General features: G+C 40.1%; 1 pseudogene across 1 annotated transcript; it reads right to left on the bottom strand.

The window, feature by feature from the left end:
- Window positions 1-14,480: 14,480 nt before the first annotated feature.
- On the bottom strand, window positions 14,481-14,939 carry LOC311596151 (ubiquinol-cytochrome c reductase complex assembly factor 2-like; annotated as a pseudogene). The gene has a single exon. The product of its transcript is annotated as a ubiquinol-cytochrome c reductase complex assembly factor 2-like (transcript).
- Between the last annotated feature and the right edge of the window lie 8,329 nt (window positions 14,940-23,268).

The raw sequence follows: 23,268 nt of genomic DNA, 5'->3' as shown, positions 1-23,268 counted from the left end.
ATTTCCAAAAGTACTCATGTTTTAAGAAAGGAGCTTTTTGTGGAGAACCTAAAAAGATCCCTCTTCCTTTTTCAAAATCTTTTCAGCGTTTCTCAAACAATATGCTGTAGCTATCCTATCTTAGACATTGCATTGTCTGCTGTATGCAAGTTAAGATCTGCTCTCATGGCTCAGGAACAACGTAAGTGTTCTGTCACAGGATTTTCCCTTGGGAAGGGAGCACAGTGGTGGTCAGTGAAGATTTAAGCAGTTACATAGGGTTGCTTTTATAGGCAATTGTTATCAGAAAGTGTGGGCAAGTAGGGATTCATTCTGATTAACAAGACAGAATGCAAAGAAATGGCTTCAGCGATAGGGAGCATAACAGGTATGGCTAGAAAAGAGTGGAGAGTCAGCACACAGAATAGAATGTCATCGAAGGGTAGAAGGGCAGGTGCCATCAGGGAGCTTGTGCTGTGTCAACAGTCCTGTATTCTATGAAGAGCCAGACATTGGGATGCCTTTCCAATGTAACAGAAACATTGAAAGGAGCCTGGCATGGGCAAGTAGTGCTTACAGACTATCTTTGGGCTGGGAATAGCAGAGCAAAGTGAAGTTCCAAGGCTAGAAGGATAAGAACTAATTACTCAAGAGGCCTGTTCTCCCTCTACGGCTAATTCTTGTTTGTAGAGTAGAAGCTTGTTTGTGTTGGCGTAGTCTAGGGGGCTTTACTTTGAAGCCTCCTGTTATACACAGCATTTCTTGCCAAGCTCCCTTCACCCAGCAGACAGCAGACAGATAGTAAGTCATAATGACTCATGTTTATCTCTGGTTGTAAATGGGAGTCATATAAACACTAAATAGAGATGTGAAATAGAATACAGACAGACCTATATTCCTCTAGCCAGTGTTTGAGCTTATTGAAATACTAAAACACAAGTTAATAAGAATGTATAAAATAGAATTTTCCCATATACTTCCGGAATGAAATCAACTCACATTTAGGCATTAGTTCCCTTTCATCTCATACTTCCTTTTTCTTTTTTCCTTTGTTTTTTTGAGACAGGGCTTCTCTATGTAACCTTGGCTGTCCTAAACTCACTTTGTAGACCAGGCTGGTCTTGAACTCTTAGTGATCTGCCTACTTCTGCCTCCCTGAGTGCTGGCATTAAAGGTGTGCATCACCACACCCAGCTTACTTATTTTTTAAATGTTAAAGAATAAAATAGACATCACTAAATTCAAGGCTGAAAAAAAATCATTGTGCTTTTAGACCTGTGGAATGGAGTCACACATGGGACTAAATTTTCTTTAGGGTTTTCTATAAGAATGATTTGAATATTTTAAGGAGACAAAAATGAGGGACTGTGACTTCTAGGGGTACATATCTGACACCATGGAACAGATTCACAGAGAACTGCATTAATCTCCTTGTTAAGACAGAAATGTTTCACTTTTGTGGGAAAACATACTGTACAGAAAGCAGCAGTAACAGGACTTGACTGAGAGGAAACCTGCATGAGGTTAGTGGGAGAGCCTTGCCTCTCATGTGTGCAAGCGGCATTTCTTAAGTATTCTCTCGAAGTAGATCCCAGGGTCTTCGCAAGCTCCCAGCCAGGGTTAGGAAACAGATGGTCCTTCAAACACTTGAGCACACTGTGGGCAATGTGCTGTGGATGCTTTCCTGTGTTTATCACTATCACCATAGCAGTAAATTCTTATTCTGTTTTGTTTTGTTTTATTTTCCTTCTTTTCCATCTCCAACTGCTGTAAGGCTGAGACTAAGGCTGTTATAGCTTAGGAGTAACAGATGAGAGTAAGACACTGGTGATGAAGGGAAATGGTTTGCTTGTTTTTTTTTTAAAATGGTAATGTATTTCTTTTTTTTTAAAATTTATTCTTGTTACATCTCAATGGTTATCCCATCCCTTGTATCCCCCCCATTCTTCCCTCCCTCCCATTTTCCCCTTATTCCCCTCTCCTATGACTGTTCCTGAGGGGGATTAGCTCCCCCTGTATATGCTCATAGGGTATCAAGTCTCTTCTTGGTAACCTGCTATCCTTCCTCTGAGTGCCACCAAATCTCCCCCTCCAGGGGACATGGTCAAATGTGGGGCACCAGAGTACTTGAGAAAGTCATCTCCCATTCTCCACTCAATTGTGGAGACTGTTCTGACCATTGGCTAGATCTGGGTAAGGGTTTAAAGTTTACCGCCTGTATTGTCTTTGGCTGGTGCCTTAGTTTGAGCAGGACCCCTGGGCCCAAATCTGCCTATCATAATGTTCTACTTGTAGGTTTCTAGGACCCTCTGGATCCTTCTACTTTGCTATTCTCCCATGTTTCTCTCATCCAGAGTCTCAATGGGATGTCCTCCTCTCTGTCCCAGTTTCCTGGTAAGTGAAGGCTTTCATGGGACATACCCCTTGGAGGTTTGCTTGTTAAATCAAGGAATGTGAAAATATATTTGTCATGTAAGGTTGAAGGAAGAAGAACTTTCTTTGCCAACAGAGATAAGGACATGCAAACTCTGATTTTATTTTAAGAGTTTAAAAGGATAGGTAGTTCCACGTCATGAAAGGTAGTGAAATAAAGGACATAGGAGGACTTTCCTATCCTGTAGAAAGGATGAGTGAGTGTTTTGAGCAGGTGTTTCATCCATGTTGTATATATTTCTAGTTCTGGCTAAATCAAAATTTTGAGCAGAGTTGTAAGGATTCTTATTCTTAGAACTGCACAGCAGTTTTCCCAGAGATTCAGGGTTTATTTTCTAGCTATGTAATTTTGGGTGATTAAATTAAGCCTCATATATATAAATGTATAACATAGCTTCATATTTTATTAGCTCTTTATATTTTTAAACTTACATTTATTTTTATTTTTGAAATTCATACATGTAAACAAGGCATCTTGCATATATCCACCCCTCAGGCCTTGCCTACAACTCCCTCAAGAACCCTCATCACATCTTCTTCAAATTTCATACTAATTTTTAGTTAATTAAACAATTAGTCTACTGAGTTCAGTTAGTGGTGTCCTTATGCACATGACATGGGGTCATCTGCTGATGGGCTCTGGTCCTCTGCAATAGCATAAAGTGCTCTTAAGCACAGGACAATCTTGCCATCCCTGCAAGCATTTTAATAAAGACTAATGAATCCTTCATCTGAAGATGAATAATAGCTCATAAAATTATTTCCAAGTGAAAACATTGTAAAATGATGTCAAATTTAGTAATATTTAATGAATAATTAATATAAAAATATCTTTGAATGGAAAGAATTCATATTCAATTAGTTAAGACATCAGCCACAAAAATGAAATCTTGGTTTGTATGTATTTATGAAATATAAGACTCTTTAAAAAGTACATTTTAACATTTTTTAGTTGTTGTTTTGTTTTATTTTGTTTGCATATTAAAAAGACAGTCTAAGAGTGTATCAGAAAAGGTTTTTGAGATCCACATTTTCAGAATGAGTGACTATTTGTTAGATGAGACCATTGAGGCACACTATACAATTTAATGATATCAGCTATAGGGTACTCCATTTACTTTGTTCACCCCAGTTCTACACATTGTAACTCCCCGGCAATCAACATTTCTTGAGGAAATGGATCCCCCCTTTTGCATGTTTTTGTGCCATGTGGGTACGCATGTCCATGTGTTGGGGCATATGTGTGGAAGCCAGAGGCTGCTGTCAGGTATCTCTCCCCATTGCTTTTCATCAAGGCAGAGACTCTCAGTGAGTGGAACTTAGGACTCACTTATTCAGGTCTGTTGGCTGGCCAGTGTCCTATGGTTTACTTCTGTCTCTTTCCCCAGAGGCCACCACCCCTGGACAGTGTTTCTGTATTTACATGGGTGTGGACATCCTTACTCTGGTCCTCCCATTAGCACAGCAGTTGCTTTACCCACTGTGCTATCTCCCCAGCTTTGTATATGGGGAACAGTGGCTTCTCATTTTAAGTCTGATAGCCTCTGCCAACACAGAGTAAATCGGAGATACCACTTCAAACCTGGACAGAGGATTCAATGTAAGACAGAGATTGATATTTATGATTCTCACTGTTACACCACCTCAGGACCCGTGCAACTCAAATATCATACTCAATGCCATATTCTAATCTTAAGTGTCATCTTAAAGGGTCTAGAATTTCAAAGCAATATCAATGTTATAAAGCAGATCTCAAAAATAGTCTTTAAAAAAATCTTTGAAACTTGAGAACTGATATTTTCCCCAAATAATGACTTACCTTTTCAGCCATTCTTTTTTTTTCTATTTTTATTTTTATTTTTTCTCCTTTATTAATTTATTCTTGTTACATCTCAATGGTTATCCCATTCCTTGTATCCTCCTATTCTTCCCTCCCTCCCATTTTCCCCTTATTCCCCTCCCCTATGACTGTTCCTGAGGGGGATTACCTCCCCCTGTATATGCTCATAGGGTATCAAGTCTCTTCTTGGTAACCTTTTCAGCCATTCTTAATAAAGTCACATCTAAATTAAACAAGTAGGTAGGCTGCTTACAGATCTTCACCTCTCCCTCTGCTCCTCCAAATCCAACTCTCGCCCATCCTCCAAAACCAATTCCCCAGTTTTATCTCCAGCTCTGTGGCAGACCACCTCCTGCAGCCTTCCTTGTGGCTGCCCTTGTCTCTAGTGGATCACACAGATCTACCTTCTAAGCACTGTTCCCCTGACTTGCTGTTTTCTACCTGTCTCTAAGCCAGCAGGCATTTCTTGAGAACTCAGAGGCCTTTACAGGCTTTCCACCTCCTTGTCTATGGGGTCCCCTGAGCCCTGAATAGAAAAACCTCGATAGACACATCCCTTGTAAGGTTGAGTGTTTCAAAGCCTCTCACTCTTTGCAACACATCTGGCTATGAGTCTCTATTTGTTTCCATCTGCTGCAGGAGGATGCTTCTCTGAAGCATGACACTGGTCTACAAACATAGAAGAATGTCATTAGGTGTCATTTCATTGCTTCATTGCTACCTTTTTTTTTAACCTGTAGCATTGGTTTTATTCTGGTTCATGGTTACCCAAGCAGTGTTGGGCATTGGATCCATCTTTTGTGAAGTGGTGTGGAGAGCCACAGAGCCCTTTGTGGACCTCTCCCCAAGATGGCGCCTGGCATGCAGCCAGAGCTGCCTCGATTTAGACAAACAACCCCTTATTTGGAAGATGCCCGCTGCTTGCATTAGCTCTGCCTCTACGAGCCTATCAGCGTGTGAGATGTGGCTTAGTGTGATTGGCTGTTTGGGTGGTATAAATGAGCATGACGGGAGTGGCTCGGGGGATTCTCCGAGAAAGAAGAAAGAAGGCCTGAGTAAACCGCTTGAAAGAAGAACTGGTGGTCGCGTCTTTCTTGCTGGTCGAGCGAGGCGCGACAAGTGGTGGCCCGTATGGGGACCCAACTCCCCCACCGTTAAGTTCAGAACTCCAAGTGGTCAGGGATTGCCGGTGGGTAAGTTCCTGGTAAGTGGAGCTTACGACCCCTGGGGAAAGGGAAGGGGCTATCCTTAGGTCTCCGGAAGGGAGCTAATTCTTAGGTGTCGTGCCCTTCCGCTGGCAGGAATGACTCGGACACCAGGATTCTTCTCAATTGAGCTTTATTGGGAGCGCCCTTGAAGCTGAAGCGAAAGACCCCAAATGCCCGTGAGCACGTCGTTTAAATACTGTTTGTACATGGCGTGTCAAAGTCTCATTGGTTGCATTTGGATGCCTCATTAGCATGCCTCATTAGCATGCCTCATTAGCATGCCCCATTAGCATGCCCCATTAGCATGCCCGCATTCGAGAGGGCCGTGTTGGAGTGCTTCATTTGCAAACCCCTGTTCGGGAGGGGTGCATTGAGAGGGCTTATGTCTGTGTATGCACGGGAGCGTTAACAGTCGCCGCCATTATCAGGTGCGGCCACGCCTTACACTTAGGTCTCCGGAAGGGAGCTAATTCTTAGGTCTCTGGAAGGGAGCTAATTCTTAAGTCTCCGGAAGGGAGCCAATACGTGAGGTTTATCGTGGAAAAGAAAGTGAAAATATGGGTGCGTCACAGTCTCATCCAGTTTTCATCACTCTTCAAGAGCTGCTAAAATAAAAGGGAATCAAATTAAAGAGTAAAACTTTGGAAACCTTTTTGTCAGAATGTGATACTGTAGCCCCCTGGTTTGCTGTATCAGGTCAACTAACCTCCCGATACCGTCCAATCCTTTTAACAATTGGCTCCTTTGTGGGGTCAATGGCAGCTGACGACAATGGCCATGATTAATGGAGGAGCATTTGGTAATACTACTTTCAGCTGGAATACATCTGACCTTTTTGAAACTTCTAATGCTTTAGTGGCTACAGGACGCAATGTTTCTTTTGGCCCTACTCCTGTATGCATTTGGCCACTGCCTTAGAGGTTCAGACCAACATAAATGCACACTTGAAAGGTGGCATCATGATTTTAAATCAACGCGTTGATCTGGTACAAGAACAAGTAGATATCCTGTTACAGGTGGTTCAGCTCGGATACGAATGGAAATGTCAGGGTTATGCATTACATCTGTGCCACATAACAATTTTACATGAGCTGCTAATTTGTCTAAGAGTTTTTCAGCTTATCTCCAGGGGAACTGGTCCACAGAGTTTGAACATACCTTAAGAGATCTGTGCCTCACCATTGTCACTGTGAATTCGACTCGAGTGGATCCTCCCATGGCATTGGGCTTCTCCTCCTGGATGTTGGCAGCTATGAACCTGTCGCGTCCTCCTGCCGGCAGGAACGACGCAGACACCAGGATCCTTCTCAATCACGCTTTATTGGGAGCATCCTTTGAAGCTGAAGCGAAAGACCCCAACTGCCTGCGAGCACGCCGTTTAAATACTGTCTGGATGTGGCGTGTCAATGTCTCATTGGTTACATTCGGATGTCTTATTAGCATGCCTGCAGATGAGAGGCTGTGTTGGAGTACTTCATTTGCATATCCCTGTCGGGAGGGATGCATTGAGAGGGCTTATGTCTGCGCATGTGGGGGAACTGTAGCAACTGTAACAGTTGCCACCAAGTGGTAACGGTCGCTGCCAGTATCGGGTGTGGCCGCGCCTTACATGAACCACCTGAAAGAATGGGCAGGAATAGGAGCCCTGGGTTTTTTGATGCTTGTAGTATGTGTGATTTGCTTTTGGTGTATTTGTCGCTTACGTGTGTCTCAGATGCGTACTCAAATCATGATGGCTCAAGCATTTGCAACAGTTGAGGCGGGGCAATATCCACAAGTGTGGCTGTTGGTCCTGAAGAATTGATCACCTCGTCACGCTCAGGGTGCAAGGCAGAGCACTGCACAGGAGGTACATTGTTTGCAGTTATTGGCCTCCTGGGGAGCAAGTCTGATTGCATGTGGGTTGGTACCCCAGAACCCACATCCAGAAAAAAGGTACTGGACGGGTTCAGTGCTGAGCCAAGTGAAGGGCTTTGGCTGAGTACTGTTGTACGTCAGTGTCCATTCAACAGGACAGGTTCAGCACCCAATCTGGTGGAGGGCTTAGATTGTGGGCTGTTATACATCAGTGTCCTCCTGGAGATCAGACCTCTACTCTCACCTGTTGTGTCAGCGCTAATAAAACAAAAAGGAGGAACTGTGGAGAGCCATAGAGCCCTTTGTGGACCTCTCCCCAAGATGGCGCCTGGCATGCAGCCAGAGCTGCCTCGATTTAGACAAACAACCCCTTATTTGGAAAAGGCCCGCTGCTTGCATTAGCTCCGCCTCTACGAGCCTATCAGCGTGTGAGATGTGGCTTAGGGTGATTGGCTGTTTGGGTGGTATAAATGAGCGTGACGGGAGTGGCTCGGGGGATTCTCCGAGAAAGAAGAAAGAAGGCCTGAGTAAACCGCTTGAAAGAACTGGTGGTCGTGCCTTTTTTGCTGGTCGAGCGAGGCGCGACAAAGTGGTCCTTAAGTCAAATCAGATATTGGCTGGTTACTCCTACACGTTTTAAAAAAAAGATTTATTTGTTATTATCTATATAGTGCTCTGACTGCATGTACACTTGGAGGCCAGAGGAGGGTATCATATCACATTATAGATGGTGGTGAGCCACCATATGATTGCTGGGAATTGAACTCAGAACCTTTGGAAGAGTAGTCAGTGCTCTTAACATGTTGAGCCATCTCTCCAGCGCTACTCTTACATATTTTATGCCATCATTGCTGTAGCATATCTCACAGGTAGACCACCATGTAGCTCAAAGGGCTTATGGGTGGTTTGATGCTTATGTTTCTTTTCTTTTTTTTTTTTTTTTTGGTAGCATGCAGAGCCCTTCTTGTATCCAAGATGCTAGAATGTAGGTTTAGAGGCTCTCAATAGGCATCGGTTTGACTTCTCCATCTTCAGTGAGTTGTGTAGGTGTTGTCTTCAGGACTTGCTGTCCGTTTTTGGAGAGCAAGCTGTAATCTTACATTTGACATTTTCATAATGCTCCAGACTTCCTGGAAAATGTAAAGAGATTTTTAGATTTAACACTTACTTTGACCAAGGTAGCCATTTGTTTTATTGTGCTCTTAGTGCTTGAGATAATCTCTTTTACATGTTGTATTCTGTTGGTGAGGTTTACCTGTCTGGTTCCTATTCAGTTTCCTAAAATTTTCATTTCCAGATTTCTCTCAGTTTGGGTTTACTTTATTGATGCTCTTTTTGTGTTGACGTCTGGAGCTGTTTTATTCCTTTCTTTTGACTGTGTTTTAAAAATAGATTTCTTATTTTATTATCCAAACAACATAATATAGGCATAAAAATAGACATAGAACTAAGGGGACACAAAAATAAGTATGGGTATGTGCCACAAACTGATTTCTGAAAAAGATATTATTTTTAAAATTGATTCTATGTAAACTGTATATCTCTCTGTAGAAAATTGAAATTATATCCTTATCTTTCATCATATACAACCATATCAGCTCAAAGTTAAGTCAAGTATCCCAAGACAAAAAATGTAAAAACTTAGCAGTATTGTTCTTTATTGGAATTGTTACTCAGGGTCTGATTACTTGTGGGTGTATAGAATGGTTCACAGAAAGAGTAATAAAGAGACTTTTACTGGTTAGGAGTTGAGAAAACAGGAATTTTAGTGTGACTGGGGAGGAATGGATTCTCATTTTGAAAAGTAAAATCTAGAAAGGTTTCCCTAATTTGTTAGTCCTCGGTTTTCAGGGTTTATATTGAGCTTCTTTTTCCCATGTAACCATGAGTATTTGGTCAGTAGACAGCACTTAGCTTCCTCTCTAACTCTAGAGATTAGCCTGGTTTGTGGTGTAGAAGATGACTGATAAATATCTGTTGAAAGGATTTCTCTGTAGTAACTAAACTATAATGCTTAGGACTGAAAGACTATTATAAGAATTAAAAGAGTCATATATTCCCAGATGAGCTATTAATATCTGCTTAACTTGAACATAAGGGAATGGTTTTAGAGAGAGAGAGAGAGTGAGGTAATACAGAAATTAATTTTGCCATGAAATGATCCAGAACACTTTGTGGTATTCTGGAGTTAATGCCAAGTGTAGCATATGAAAACTATTTTTTTTTTTTTTTTTTTTTACAATATGTCAAGTCTCACAAAATGTGAAGTCATTGCATTTGCTACTAATTGATCTGCTCCAAAATTTACCTTTGGACCAGTCCTAGATTCAGTGACACAGGTGTGAATTCAAGAAATAAATCTTGTTTGTACAGATGTGCCCACAGGTCTTTTTACAACTCAACAAGCCTAGAATCTAAAATATCTAGTAACCAGAAGAATACCAGCATATCACATTGTAAAGGGGAAAATCTGTTTACTGTTTGTACATAAATAAGCTAAAAATACATGCATTAAATAATCTAAATTATAACAATACAATTTTTAAAAATCTTAAAGTAAATCCTAAATGTTTTACTTCACTGAAAGCAAAATTGTTTTGACTGGAACAAAATAGATATTCTACTAATAGCCTGAGAAAATTTTAAATGAATATATCTTTATGATTATATACAGCATCACTGGCTATGCTTAGGTGTTTCCCATGTTTTCTAGTAATTAACTTAGTTGTATATCATCTCTGTGGAGTAGAATCCTTTTTCTTTTTTTAAAGAACTGGAACTTTCTGTGTTCCCCAGGCTAGTTTTCAATCTTGTGCCTCCACCTGACAACTGCTAAGATCATAGGCTTGTGCCATCACACTAAACTCCTGAATTTCTACTCTGCAGTTCAAAAGGTGTGTTCTGTTTTGTGACACTCACAAATACCAGAGCATGTCTTTGCTCTTTTTGTGTGTGTTTGTTTTAAACTATTATTTTCTAAAGTTAACGTAGAAAGTAATGGGTTTTATTGTGCCATTTTCAAGACATATTTTATTTTAAAAAAAGTTTTATTGATTCTTTGTGAGTTTCATATCATGCATCCCAGTCCCACTCATATCCCTGTCCCTTCATATCCAATCTTCACCCTTGCAACACACACACACACACACACACACACACACACACACACACACACACAGTCCTACATATATATGTACAACCTGTGCAGTCTGTACCATGTAAGCATGATTTCAGGGCTGACCATTTGATATTGTATAGCAATTTGTTTTGCTCTTCCATGAAGAGGGCTGTTACCTCCTACCCTCAACATTCCTTAGTCCTATAGTTCATTGTGTAGGGTTGAGACCTACTGGGCTCACCCTGATGCATTAGCTTGTCTATTGAGTTGCCTTTGTTCATTTTCTGTTCAGGCAGTCATATTGGCAAGATTTAATGTGTACTGCTTCTGACATTCCCAGGAGACGCAAGCTCATAAAAATTCTTTGATCCTCTCTCTCTTACAATCTTCCTGTGACATTTTCCCAAGTGTTCCTTGAGCCTTAGTTGTTATGGATGTATGCTATGGGGCTGGGATCCACAAACTCTCCATTTTGATTGGTCATGCTTTTCTTTCATAGTCTCCATCTGTTGCAAAGAAAAGTTTCCTTAGTGGAGGGTGAAGACTACAATTATCTGTGGGTGTAAGGATACATATTTAGGATGCAGTTAATGATTACACTGACTTAGTAAAATGGTGGTTATAGGTTCTCTTTCTGTACTAGCTAGTTTTGTCAACTTGACACAAGCTATACTTATCTGAAAGAAGGGAACTTTATTTTAGAAAATACTTCATTAAAAGCTGGGTGTAGGGCACTTTCTTAATTAGTGATTGATGTGGGAGGGACCAACCCATGTAGGTAGTGCCATTCCTGGGCTGCTTATCCCGTGTTCTATAAGAAAGCAGGCTGAGCAGGTCGTAGGAAGCAAGGTAGTGAACAGCACCCCTCCGTGGCCTCTGCATCAGCTCCTGCCTCTAGGTTTCTGTCCTGTTTGAGTTCTTGTCTTGACTTCCTTCAAGATTAACAGTGATATGAAAGCTTAAGCCAAATAAACCTTTTCTTTCCCAAGTTGTTTTGGTCATGGTGTTTCATCACAGCAATAGTAACTCTAACTAAGACATTTTCCCAAGATCCACACCTTCACTAGCTATGGGTATTTGACTAGGTTTCCAGTACAAGACATGATTTCTTTCTTGTGGGGCTGGTCTTAAGTCTAACTAGAGAGATGTTGATTACTCTCAACACATGTGTGTGCCACTACTGTGCCCTTAGGTAGCCATTAATGTGGCTTATAGGCATTATAGCTGAGTAGCACTGTTGGTTGCTTCCCTCCTTTGGGAACTTGCACAGCTCCTTCTGGTACAGTGACAACTAGTCTTCAAGGAAGAGGCTTTCAGGTCAGTTCCAGCTCAGGAACCCCTGGGCTCAGTGTATGAAGCACATGTTTTTTTGCAACAAAGACTTAACCTCTGTGGGGCAACACAGGGTAAAGCAATAACCTGTAATGTCTTGGACAACCCTGACCAACTATTTAAGAGAGGGCTTCTCATGTCGTGTGTTGATGTTTTTGTAAAATTAACTTTGGCTCTTGGAGGAAGACTTTTAGTCCATGTCAGAATACCATATATGTATGTATATATGTACATGTATATATGTATGTACATATACATATATATGTATATATATAGTTTATGCATTGACTTATATGTATTATGGTTGTTTTTAAGTAGATGGTATTATGATTCCTTATACAGTTGCAGACATCCTTCCTGTTGTTTTACCTTCTTTCTTTCTCTTGTATTTGTCTGCTTTCCCTTCTCCTAATTGAAGCCCCCCCACATTTTTCCATTTTCCCATGGCCCACAAGATCACTTGTCTTTATCTAGATAGGTTCTTACCTTTAAGCAATCTATCATTTAAAAGCAATTTAGCTTCTAAGCCAAATGTCTTCATTTGTCACATATTTTCTAATGCTTGCTTTCAAATACCTATTATAATATCCCCAACATAATCCCTGCTCCAATTTATGCAAACAAGTAGCTAGGATTTGTATCTCCTTCCTTTTGTTTCACAAAACCTTTTGAATTAGGTAGCTTAATATTTTTTCACTGTAATAGACGAGCAAACTTACATTGTTTATTATTGTTGTCTAAAAATGTTTTTAAAAGATAGTATGCTTTTTCAGTCATTTAGGTTATTAACTAACTAATGTATGGTGATAATATTGCCATGGAAAGTATGTATCCATGTCAGTGGTCAATGGTTAATATAAGGGCTGATCTCATGACATACTGTACAATGTACATCATAGAACACACTACAAAAAACTTGTTTCTGAGAGAAAAACTATAGTTATACTAAAAATCATCACAGAGATGAATTAACACCAAGGCACTACAAAAAATCATTTCAGTTAAATCTGGCTCATTTGCTTTGCATTTCATTATCTAATATTAAAATCAATGCTTTTAATGCAATAGAGGCTTTAGTAACCTACCAAATAAACCACCAGTGCAATGTTTCTAACAAATGGAGGTAATTGTTATGGTACTGATATAACCTCATATAAACTAATGGTTCTTACACAGCAACCATATATTGAAAGGAAGAGGTTGTATTTATGTCTCATTTCAGCCTTCCAAATACTAAGATTGTAGGAAAGACTATTGTACCAGGTAGCACAGTGGTTTTCAATTTTTGTCTGTACCAATACCCTATTATAACAATTGAAGTTCACAGCTAATAAAAAATTTTTTTTAGCAGTACAAAAATCAGAATATACTAGGTATTTAAAAGACACTTAGAAATAACATGGAATATTCACAAAGCAGTCCTGAGGTCAGATGGTTCCAGGCTTCTGCTTAACTCTCTAGTGTTGTGTCAGATATTTTGGACTTTTTGGCTTTGCATATAGATTTGAGAAGATTGTTTTCAACATTCAGAAATGAGATTTCAGGGATTTTTCTTGATAATGTGTTGAGTCTGTTGACTGAGCTAGAACTGGCATGTTGACGTGTTTTATAACTTGTGAAATAAATAGACTTACATTTTTTTTTCTAGTGTGAGGTCTGTTTTCAGTAGAGCCATTAACCTGTTAACCATAGTTATTTTATACTTTCTGGTAATTATAAAACCTGTGCTATATCCGGTGTTCCTGGTGTTTCTTTTGATCCAAAAGCCTTGATGCCTGCAGTGCCTTTGTTTCTTCTTTTAACTTTAGGTGTCTGTAAGAAAACTTGTAAAACACAGTGGTCACACAGCAGTTCCTCCAGCTCTGTTCTGTTATCTTACTGACGTCTTGTTAATACTGTGTTAATCAGTGGCAAAAAGAAATGATTTATAATCTTATGATTAAATGTTAGTCTTTTAGTGGTGTCATGTCCCTGGCTGTGAGCATCGAACGTGTTCATAAACTCTTAATATGTTCCTCCTGCTCTTTACACATGTGGAAAAAAATACTTAGGTAAAACTGAGGTTAGGAAGTAGCCTCTCCATCTGGAAGTCTGGTAAAATCATTTTCATAGAGACTCAGTCTTTGTTATATCAAAAGCAATAGACATATCTCAGAATGACCACTTTCTCCTTCTTTTTGCCAAAGACATGAAGTCATTTTTCTTGGCTCATCACTATGAGACCTGGTGGCATTCCTGGAGGCAAAGCTCATGAAAGTGTAAGAACTATAAAACTGCAGCTCTAGGAGGTGCTTATCCAAGAGTAGTCCACAACTTGTCCACAAAAATTTGTCAAAATTCCTAGGACAAATACTACCCAGATTCACGATTCCAGTACTTTCTGCCTCCGGTAAACAGATATCAGTTTGTTTCTCTATAGTCTAGTCGCCTGTCTTTTCAGAAACTGGAGTGTGGGTTTGGATTGTGAACTAGTTGTCTGATAGGTCCAAGAGAAGTCATTAGGTTTCATTTTTCTGTATTTTTCTCTTATGGTAAGGATGAGAGTGATATTTTCCAGGCCTGTAACTGTCATTGATGCTGGAAGTTCTTGCATTCTTTAAAGGCACTTTTAAAGAATTAAAGTCAAGTCACAAATCTTGAAAAATTTATTTCACCTTTACGGAGGATAGAGAGATGATGTGGTCTTAATTTAAACAGGTTTAAATAAATATGATTTTTTTTTGAGGGAGAGGCGGGCAGTTTTATTGACGAGCATCTTCTGATCAGGTACGTGGGCGGGACAAGACCCGAGCCCAAGCTTTATGCTTCTCCTCTGGCTTTGTGGGTGCAAACTTTTCCTGTAGTTTCTTCCACATGCTCTTATTCATCTCTTGAAACTCTTCCAAAGTGTCTGTGGACAGGATCAGCTTGTTCTCTTCCACTGACAGGCCACTAAAACTGGTGTCTCTGGGTTGAGGGTAGTTGTGTTTGTAGTAGTTTGAATGCAGTCTTGCTAAGCTTTCGCACATCTGATCACAGGCCTCGGGTTCTGCAATCTGGGTGTTCTCTCCATCCCGAAAGACCTGTCCTACCCGCTGCCGCAGGTAAGCGCCCAAGTCCCGCCCTGTTTGGTCTCCTTCACTGGCCATTCCTCACAGAGCTTAAGGAAAGGACTGTAGCAGAGAGCAGCCATCTTTGTCCCCGCTTGCCCCGCCCCCGGGGGAGGAGTCCTGATTTGTTATTGATAACTGTAATGAGGTCCTTTCTCCATTGCATCCAACCTCTACATCCAACAAGATCTCTTACATTCTTCCTCAGGGTCTAGCCTAGGCAGTCTCTCTAACCTCCTCATCAACACCTTCTCCAGCCTAGGTCCCACATACATGGCCATGCTTAGTCTGGCTAATTGTACCTGCATGCACCTCAACCAACCTCTAGGCTACCACAAAGACTCTTCCTACCTGTCCTCCAACCCATAACCACTGACTACACCACATCTAACTTTTCTACCTAGTCAGATCTACCCCCACACCCCAGGCTTAGACCACAAGGCAGAGCCTGTTGCCCACTGTCTGTGTCATTCCACCTAAGCCACTTCCAACCTCTAGGCTTACACACTGAGCCTAGGCATATCTTTTCTTTTTCTGCCCCAATATGTTCTGTCTATATTAAATCTTGAACTGACAAGAGAAGTCCACATGCCCAGACCTCACTGTAAAAATACCAACAATACAAAAGATCAGACAAATATCTCTTCTCCAAACATTTGGAGCTCTGTAGAAATGTTTGCTGGTGAGAATTACCATGATGAAACCCAGAATTCAGAATTTAAAAGAATAATCATAAACTCTAGAAAATAATTTAAGGAGTTTAAAGAAGATTCAAAGAAAAAGCTCAATGAAATTAAAGAGAAAGAACTTTAGGAGAATAAGCACTTACGATACCCAAGAAAACACAAACATAAATTATGAGGACAATCCTGAATTTGAGAATGGAATTCAAAAGGAGATAGAAACATTGAAGAGGACTCAAACTGAAGTGAAGATGCAATTTAAAAATCCAATGTCACAATTGGAAAATTCAAAGGAAAGCTTTTCAAGAAGATAGACTATTTGGTCTCAAAGATAAAGTAGAGAACATAGAGCAAATAAGCAAGGAATGTAAAATTAACACACACACACACACACACACACACACACACACACACACACACGCGCTCGTGCATGCGTGCGCATGACAGAGAACAAAAACCCCCAACCAACCAACCAACCAACCAAGCATCCAGCCACCACCACCAACAAAAAAAAACCCAAAACCAAAAGAAAGAAGGAAAGAAAAATTGTGTATAGAAAGTTGTAAAGACAAAAAACAAAACAAAACAACAACAAAAAACCAACAACAACAAAAAAACCCACACACACAAGTTACACTAAAGTAAAACTGATCTGAATAAGAGCTAATTTCTTAGTGCGAATTCTGGAAGGCAGAAGAGCCAGGAGTAATACATTTCTAGTTCTAAATGACTATTACTAGGCCAGCCTAGATTGATTTACCTACCAAAAATATCCTTCATAATTAAAGGAAAAGAAAAACTTCCCACAGTATTGGCAACCTAAAAAATTCTATGTCCAACAAACCAAACCTAAAGAAAATTTAGAAAGAGCACTTCAGGTTGAAGAGAGGACTGCATTGAGCAGAAACTGTGAAAAGAAAGATAAAGCCGTTATTATTAAAATGCAAGGGAGCACTGTCTCAGACATAGATCTATGGCTGTGAAGAGACACCATGAGCACGGCAACTTTTATCAAAGAAAACATTTGATTGGGAGCTTGCTTATAATTTCAGAGGTCTAGTTCGCCTTTACCATGGCAGGGAGCATGGCAGCATGTGGGCAGGCGCTGGAGCAGCAGGTGATAACTACATTCTGACAGAGCCTATGGGAGCAATTCTTATTCAAACTACCATACCAGCCGAGAATGCACACAACACTCATAACCAACAACATGGTGAACACAGTTAGCACACCTTTCATGCAAAGACCCAGATTGACTGAATGAATCTCTCTCCTGAGCGGGGAGTAGCTTGCTTGCAGGTGCCTCTCCTCCCGTTCTACCTCTTTTCCTTGAGGCCTCTACGGAACCTTTATGTAGACCCGGCTTCCTATGGACCTTAGCCCTGCTTTCTATCCCATTCCTATTCATCTGTGCCAGCTGCTGTTACCAGGAGGCATTTTCCACCTGGGACCCCCATGGCCATACTGGGCTGGGAATCATGTAGGAAGATTTCACTTTCCTTCTTGTCTTCTGTTACAATCTTCTCATTTTCACTCCTATCTCTGCAGCACCTGGCTTACAGGTGTCTCCCCACCCTTCCTCCACTCCCTAGGGACTCTAGTTCTATAGACTCAAGGTCCTCCTAGTCATTTTGTCTATTTCTCTCCAGACATATTCTTTTTTTTATTAACTTGTTCATATTACATCTTGATTGTTAGCCCTTCCCCTATTTCCTCCCATTCTTCCCTCCCTCCCACTTCCCCCCTTCTCCCCTCCCCTATGTCTGTGATTGAGGGAGAACTCCTCCCCCTATATATGCTCTAAGAATATCGAGTCTCTTCTTGGTAACTTGCTATCCTTCCTCTGAGTGCCGCCAGGCCTCCCCATCAAGGGGACATGGTCAGAAAAGGGGCACCAGAGTTCATGTGAGAGTCAGATCTCACTCTCCACTCAACGGTGGAGAATATCATGTTCGTCGGCTAGGTCTTGGCACCGGTTCGAAGTTTACTGCCTATTTCTCCTTGGCTGGTGCCTTAGTTTGAGGAGGACCCCAGGCCCCAGATCTGCCTGTCCAGACATATTCCTTGTCTTATTGCAATCTACATGCAGTAGCCCTTTCCCCCTGCTGCATCTCCAACTTTGTAGGGACCCTTCCTTGCAAAGTGGACAGGATCTCCTTAGCTTATTTCCACAGCCCCTCTCAGCATTTTCTCCTGGCCTATCTCTATTTCTTTCTGCTACCCACTGACAGCCACCACATCTTACAAAAACCAAGAAGTGGGACACCCACCAACAAAGACACCCACCAACAAAGACAAGACCATATATCAACACCTGGAATCATTTCAAGATTCATAACTCCTGATGCCCATACCCTACCTCAAAAATACAAACATTAACAGTGTTGAGACAAAGACTCTGCCTGGACACACAGGGATGAAGGGACAGGAACACCTTGGGTCTGTACGAAGAGTTGGAGTATTCAGTAAATGAAGCTGAGTTAGAAGGTGGGGCACTTGTAAAAAAAAAGCTGCTACACTTCTGGGGCTGAGGCAGGCAAGACTGTAATAGAGGGCAGGCAGGGGAGTGAAAATCACCTACTTGAGTCTCAGTCTCTTGTTGCCCCTTGATGTTCCAGGTAGAAAGTGTTTTTAGGTATAGACAACTGACACAAAAAAATGGAAATGAGCTAGAAGCAAGAGGTGAGAGAGCCAACAGGAAGGAGCAAAGCTGGGTCTGAACCAAATTTTCTCCTCCTCCTCCTCCTCCTCCTCCTTTTCTTCTTCATTTGTTTTCTGTTTTGATTTTGTTTTGTGAGAACGTTTCTATATATAGCTCCAGCTGTTCTGGAACTCCCTCTGTAGGTCAGGATGGCCTGGAGCTCAGAAATCCACCTGCCATTGTCTTCTCAGTGCTGGGGTTAAAGGTGTATGTCACTACACAAGGTACTGAGGTTTTAAAATATCTTTAATTCTCTATTGTCTTTCGTAGTCTTAAGTTATTTTACACAGGGTATCAAGTTCTCTGCCTTAGCCATTCTGCATTTGATTTTATCACCCCACCCCTGTTTACTCTCTAGAGGCTGTGGGACTTGGGAGAATGGAACTGATAAATGGGGCAACTAAAGTCTCATGCAATAGCCAACTTTATTCAGGGTATCAGACAATTTATAGTTTGAGGGATAAAAGGAGTCACATGAGTAAAGTGTACAGTTACATGGCAAGCTGCAAGTGAGAGAAAAGCCACATGCGGCGGACAAGCTCAATGCATGTGGCAAAGACAGTTTTTTTCATAGAGGGAACATAAACAAAATAACAATAGCCATTTGTAATGAAAAATCTGAAGAAAACTCACTCCTATCAATTATACCTTGGAGAAGTAAGAAAACATATCCCCCAAAACAATCCTATATTTATGAAGAAACTGAGGGCACAAGACTCTTGTTTTAGTTTCTTGGACTTTTTCAGAAGCATGTGTAAATCTCCTCATACCACTTCATTTGTGGACCATGTTCCAACACATTCTCTCTTTGGGATTTTTAAATGCAGGATATCCAGAATGGTTTTGATTTGAGATGTTGTACATAAAAATAATTGCCATTTAATGTATCGGTATTTTAATTATAAACATAAGGAATGATACTAACATTGTGTGTAATATTCTGCCACCAAGAACAGAGATCCAGTCCAAACTATGTCCAGGACTATGGGTTACATTATTATATTGATCAGAAAAATTTAAAGAATAGCTTGAAAAGAGATCCATAGTGCAGTGGTTCTGGTGTCTTGTAGAATCTAAGCACACATTTGCCTTTTAATAGGAATGAAAATGTTATAAGGTACTATGAATGTAGGTAATGATTTAAATCTCCCCCCCCCCAAAAAACCACAGTTTCTTCTCTAGATGAATGAATGAGTCTATTATGGTCCAGGCATAATCACAGAGCTATTAATAAAAATAGCAAAAGCTGGACCCATCCAATCTACGACTTGAAGCAAAAAAGAGTGAGGACCAATATATGTGTTTAGAGGCACTCACTGTAGATGCATAGGTCATAGCAGATGCATCCACAGAAAGACTCTCAGGTGACATAGACTCTGTGTGTTTCATGGAGTAACTTCTCCCTTGGTGCACAGGGCCTTAACTTGATCCCAGGCAGGCAGACTTCGCGTCTGATGATGTGGGTGATATCTCATTTAGCTGGAAGTTTGCTATCTTCTTTCTGGTGATGCTATCTTTCTTGATTGCCGGAGCCAGAGGAGTAAAAGAGGAATCCACGATGTTTCAGTGGATCCATCTGCAATGTCAGATTCATACCCTTTTCAATTTTCTTCAGGAGAAGTAAAAATAAGGCAGACTGATGCATCAGCTTGCTAATTTCTTTCTGCAATAAAACAAGGGCAGGTTAGGATATGAGTCTATGCTGGAAATAATAATCAGAAGTGGAAACAATATTTAATATTTTATGAATGAACTGTAATGGATTAATCAAATGGCCAGTTCTACCTGTTGTGCTCTAAAAAAGGTAGTAATAAAATGATAAAAACTTGGACCAGGAATCCCTCCTATGCCATTAAATGAACCATCAATAAAATAAATATCTGTCTGTAGAATGGGAAAAGGTTGGACAATTTTTGGAATCACAAATTCAGTTCATGTAAAAAAAAAAGCCCTATAACTTGACAGCTGGGTATCTTAGCTTGTAATGTGAAAATGAAAATTGAAAATCCACAGAGTTCTGTAATGCCCTTAAAAACTGCTTGTTAGTCAGGGGAAATATAATACATCAAGGATCAAATCCGTGTAATTCTTGATATAATATCCTTCCTTGATTTACTAGTTGAGTAACAAGTGTAAAGTAAGCAGTTAGTATCTTATTATTTTTATAGCGTAAATGATCCATTCCAAAGGTTTGTCCTCTTGTCCTATAATATCTATAGGAGACAATCTAGTGAGGAAAATAAGTTTAAAGACAGTAAAGTATCCACAAATACCTCTTTTAGTCTGAATTCAAATAGTTGAAGTTCTTTTTTTCTTTTTTTGCCTCCTGAGATAATATGTGAGGACTGTCTAATGCTATTTCTCCTAGGATTTTTAAATAAATTTGTTAGTGCATTGGGAATATTAAGTGCAGGTCACGAGACCACGCAGAAATTAATAAACAAATTTTGTTTCCCTGTCATGGCTTAGCTTGGCCAGGTCAACGCTTAGCAGTTTCATAAATTCTCATCAGGAAGCCGAAGGAATTCACGGTTCGATTGCTTCTCACATTTCTTACCCCATGTTTCAGGATCATCTCCAGGCTATGGAGAATACTTACCACAGTGAGGCTCCAGTGAGGGCGCTGAGGGAGTCCTCACTGGCATAGTTACCCTTGGTACTGATTTTACTTGGGATTTTGTTTGAATAAAGGGAGGGGGAAAGCAGGGTGGGGTAGGGATGGACTCTTTTATTTTCCCTCTTTACCAATTTTAATATTTGATTATCTAATTTATATTCTTTCAAGGAATGAGCTGTCTCTTCTTCATGATTAAGATCCTTCTTATTTTCCTTAAGCATTTTGATAACAGCCTTAATTAATGTCCAAGTGATCTCAAATTGAAAGAGAATCTTTCCTCTTGTTCATAAGGCTTTTCTTTTTTTTAATTTTAGTTTTTAAATTTTTATTATGTTTCTTTTTTAACATATACATTTATATTATTACACATGAATAAAATAAACTACACACAGCAGGAAGAACCATGAGACAATCATGAGTTATATAAATGTTACATTAATAGTGATTTGGCTGTTTGTATTTTTCAAACTTGAAGTAAACATCTTTCCTAATTTGTTGAGTCTAAATTTCTGAATGAAAATCAGTATCTCTCATCTCTATTAACTTAAATAATCTATCTTGATCTAAAAAGATCTTATTCCTTAACCAACTAAACTTGATTGTAAAACTAAACCAACTGGTCTTCAACCCCCATCAGAGACTAGAGAAGGAATAAAACTTAAATGCCTGAGTGAACCTGTAGTGCAGGTTGGCAGTTTCCAAAATGAAAAAATGATGGAGACTGTTTACTGCCTGAACAGTCACCCAACACTCTCTATAATGTTGGGGCATCATCTTTGCCCTTTTAGCGTAATATCTTTGCCAGACATATTCATGAGGCAGGAGCTGTTGAGGACTTGCTTACCCTTTCTTGGCAGAGCTCAGCCATCGACTCTGCCTGCATCTAAGCTTGCCCATTTTAAGGCAGAATTCTAACTTTGACAGAAATGAGGACATTTTGCCCAGTGGCTAGTTTGCCATATTTGAAGCCAACTCCATATGGAGGTTCTTTGCTACTCATCATCTTTGAGGTTAGCTGGATGTTGCCAGAAGTTAACTTGTCAAAGAATCTTTAGAGTAATAAAAACATCTTTAAATGCCATACTCTGTAGGTCTCTGAGGCTTTTGAAGACCATATTTAACTATTTTACCGAATATATCTAGAGAATCTGTCTGCTAGATCTCAGATATATATTCTTCTGATAAAATTAGACTATTATTTGACATGATCATGATTTGCATCAATATATAAAATTCTAAACCAATGGGTTAGAAATAACCTTCTTTGTGAGTAACAATTAACACCTTGAGTTAAGGAGTAGGTTCAATCATCTACCTTTTGTTCTATCCTCCCTCTATATTTCTATATCCTCCTTTCTTTTTTTTCAGCTCTTATCTCCTTACCTATGAAAGAAAGATAAAGGAAAAGAGAGATGTCCCTGATTCCAACCCAGCTTTCTCTCTATATATAAGACCAAAAATAACTTATAACTACCTCCTGATGAAAATAAGCATCTGTAGACCAAGACAGCAAACAGAAACCTACCCAACCCCCTTAGAGGAAATGGGACACCATTCTCCTATGGTTTTTTCAGGTTCATTTGGGGTGAATAATACCTTAGAAGGAGCCTCCCCAAGTTGGGGATTATGGTTAAGCAATCCAGGGCTTGCATTTGTGGTCCAGTTTCCAAATGTTGAGAGATTCCAGGCTTAATAGGAGTCCTGTGTGGGACAGACTGAAATGCTGGACCAAATGGGATCAGAAGCTTTCTACAGCACTGTCTAGGAAGCTGTCCAAATCTGATGGGTAACAGCAACTGAGGCACCTGGGCCTGCAACAAGGAGCGTGCAGGATGTCAGTGTGCAGCATGTTGAGAGGAATGTGTTTTGTCAGAGCTAATCCAGCATCAGTGTCTGGTTCTATTGTTCTGAAAGCCTAATTTCTCACAAGTATTATAGAGATCTAATATTTTAATTGTATGAGTATGTGGCATGTACAGAGCAATTAAGGCTGATTCTCTGCTCACTGTATTAGCAGAAGTAAGACATCTGCAAATTTCCAGTTCTGTAAAATATTGTGCTGGTATTTTGATAGGGATTGCATTGAATCTGTAGATTACTTTTAGTAGAATGGTCATATTTACGATGTTGATTCTCCCAGTCTATGAGCATGGGAGATCTTTCCATTTTCTGATACTGTCTTCAATTTCCTTCATCAGAGACTTGAAGTTTTTTTCATATGTCTTTCACTTGCTTGGCTAGATTTATACCAAGATACTTTATATTATTTGAGGCTATTGTGAAGGGAGTGGTTTCCCTAATTTTTTCTTAGCCTATTTATCATCTGTATACAGGAGGGCTACTGACTTTTTCATGTTAGTTTTGTATGCTGCCACTTTGCTGAAGTTGGTTATCAGCTGTAGGAGTTCTTT

The sequence above is a fragment of the Acomys minous genome (assembly GCF_964271855.1).
Source record: "Acomys minous genome assembly, chromosome: 4".
Taxonomy (NCBI): domain Eukaryota; kingdom Metazoa; phylum Chordata; class Mammalia; order Rodentia; family Muridae; genus Acomys; species Acomys minous.
This window is presented reverse-complemented; position numbering and strand designations above follow the sequence as displayed.